The sequence below is a fragment of the Quercus suber genome, unplaced genomic scaffold (genome assembly GCF_002906115.3).
Source record: "Quercus suber isolate HL8 unplaced genomic scaffold, Cork oak 2.0 scaffold_295, whole genome shotgun sequence".
NCBI lineage: Eukaryota > Viridiplantae > Streptophyta > Magnoliopsida > Fagales > Fagaceae > Quercus > Quercus suber.
The window spans coordinates 814,395-817,497 of record NW_027069751.1 but is presented as its reverse complement, the minus strand read 5'-3'; the positions used below and the strand labels follow the sequence as shown (position 1 = coordinate 817,497).

Sequence of the window (3,103 nt, the reverse complement as noted above, 5' to 3'; positions counted from 1 at the left end):
TTTCATAAAAATTTAAACATGGTAGAAATATAAATAGTGTGCGTTTGTTTCATCTTAAAAAATATATACAATATGGTTATTTTTTCAAAATATGTATATATTTATTTCGTATTATAAATATTTATTTTAATTCATTTTTAACTAATTGCAACATTGAAGATATTTAACAATCGTTAACTATCCGGTGCGTTGCATGAATTAGCGACTAATTTATAAAATAAAAGCATTTGACTTTTTGATTAACACTTTTTCATATTGCTATATAAACTTTTGAAAACTCACATTTTTCCCAACTCATCGTAATATATATATATATATGTGTGTGTGTGTGTGTTAAAACCAAATATAACTCATTATTATTGTTTTGTAAGAATAAAGTGACGCATCACTGATCAATTCTAATTAAATTACTTTTGGCATTTTCTAAATAAACTTCAATTTAACTACATTACGCAATTTTTTACAAATTCTTTTATTTATAAATATTTTCGATAAATCTTTTCATGCATTATTAATTTATATTATAACTTGTGTGTTACAGAGTTGCCTACCCATTAAAACAACCGAGAATTTTGACAACCACGAATGTCCCTCTACGTCTAGTAAATTAACTTACAATTTATGATAAGAATTGGAGATGCAAAGAATTTGTAAAAGTATAATTAAAAATTAGGTAGGACTAGGACCACATCGGAAAAAATAATCATCAAAAGTTTTGATTGACGCCTTTTGCATGGCAGGACCAATCACATAAAAATTAAATGACACTAATCACTAATTTGTGCAATGCACTGGATAGTTAATAACTGTTAAATATTTTTACTATGTTCAATGCTATAATTAGTAAAAAAATGAATGAAAATCAATATTTATACATGGAACAACTTTCTCAAAAAAAAAAAAATATATATATATATATATATAATATGAAACAAATAGATACATATTTTTGAAAAAATAAACATACAGCTTATATTTCTACCATGTTTAAACTTTTTATGAAACATGAAATAATAAAATACAACAATTCAATGATAAAAAAAACTTGACAAGTGGTCAAGGGTGACTATGATTTGCTATCACTTTCTTTGGCAGCCACATCATCTTTTATGCAGCAATTACTACAAACAAGGTTGCAGCAAATCATCTTCCTACATATTATATAGATAGATTAAGGAGTAAAAAAAAACCTACAAGCATCTTTGGTAATATATTTTCTAATATGGAAAAACCATGCATCTAGGGTATTAAAGTTTATTGTTTGTAGAATTTAATTCCTAGGGAAAACTTGCAAAAAGATAACGCCTTGCTTTTTAGTAAAAGATCTGGATGATGCTGCTCCATTTGAAATATGTGGAGATAATGCCTTGCTTTTTTCTAATATAGATAGTTTTTTTTTTTTGTTTTTTTTTTTTTTTTTTTAAGAATAATAAGTATTTTTACACACACGTGAATGGAGGAGAAAGTTTTTTAAACAAATTTATAGTGGTGTGTATATCTAAAAGGGTCTAACTCTTAGAGCACTCTCATCAGGTGTGCCAAATGCCAAATATTTGGCATTTGGCACACCAAAAGTTACTGTTTAAGCTTCATCAGGTATTTCAAATGTTCTATAATTATGCAACATGCTACAGTACCGTCTCATATTTGAGACGGTACGGACCAAAATGCCATTTCTAAATATTAATTTTTTATTAAACATTTTCTCTCTCCTCTCAATATTTAATTCAACATTTTCTCTCTCTTCTCATAATTTTCTCTCTCTCTCCAGCCGGTGTTCTCTCCCTCTTTCTTCTTCAGCTCACCCTCCTCACCCTCAAATCAACAGCGATCTCCGATCACCGATCAAGCCTCACCGATCAAGCTCTCTTCTCGTTATTTTCTCTCTCTCCAGCCGATGTTCTCTCTCTCTTCTTCTTCAGATCACCCTCCCTCACCCTCAAATCAACAGCGATCAAGCCGCCGATCACCGATCAAGCCTCACCGATCAAGCCGCCGTTAGCAATCATGGGTTCGTTGAAAGAAAATCGACGCAGCGGAACCTCTACCTCCGCCGAAACAAAAGCACAGAGAAAGCGACTCGCCGCTTCCCTCCGCCAACAACGATGAAGAACCCGTTGCTTGCTTACACGACGTGTCGTATCCGGAAGGCTATGTTCCTCCTCCTTCTCGTTCTTCCTCTGCTTCGGCGCCGGCGAAAGAGTTCCCTTTCACTTTAGACTCCTTCCAGTCCGAATCCATCAACTGCCTTGAAAACGGCGAGTCCGTCATGGTAAACTATATGCTGAAAATTTTGAATCTTTTACTTGTCGTTTTGTCCTGATTTGTGTGCGTTAGTTTTACCTTTAGTGGTTTATGGTTGATTTTGGGGGTTGAATCTGGTTTGAGAAATTGGATTGGAGGATAACAATGATTTGGGATTGGATTGTTTGATTTGGGATGGGTTTTGAGGTTTTGTATCTGGTGGGTTGTTATGGATTTTTTTTTTTTTTTTTTTTTAAGGTGGCATTGGTGGATATGGATTTGTGCCGGTGGTGGCTGTCGGTGATGTTGCTGCTGTGGTTGTTGGTGGCAGTGGTGGTGGTGGTTGTGCCGTTGTTGCTGGTGTTGTTGCTGTTGATGATGGGAGGAATTAATATATTATTTTATTGTGTTGTAAATATTATTTTAATATATAGAATTGAAGAATAGAACATCTGATAAATGAGAAATTGTAAAATGATGTGGTAAAATATAAAGTAGGTTTTTGATGTGTTAAAATGGCATATTTTATGAGAGACCTGATGGGAATGCTCTTAGATACACAGTATAAACTTTAAACCTCTTTAACTCACACTCATTTCCATTATGGGATTAACTCACTATTTTTTTTTAGATATTGAGTATTTTTTAACACGCACACAAGGAGAGAGAAAAAGGTTTATTCCTTATGTTTGCTTTATATAGAATCAAAATATATTGTATTGATGAGTTGTGCTCTTTTTAATGTTAAAAATATTTCGTTATGTCATAAAATTAATATGATCTAGGTTTTCTCACAATTCCTAAAGCCTATATAACTACAGCCTTTGCAAATCCATTTTCGCATACAAGTAGTCAAATA

At 32.4% G+C, this 3,103-nt stretch overlaps 1 long non-coding RNA gene across 1 annotated transcript; it reads left to right on the top strand.

Annotated features, from left to right (window-relative positions):
- The first annotated feature begins 1,755 nt into the window (after positions 1-1,755).
- Positions 1,756-2,719, top strand: LOC136071227 (uncharacterized). The gene is made up of 2 exons (XR_010632520.1): positions 1,756-2,272; positions 2,503-2,719. It is a non-coding gene; the product is annotated as an uncharacterized LOC136071227 (long non-coding RNA).
- Positions 2,720-3,103: the final 384 nt, after the last annotated feature.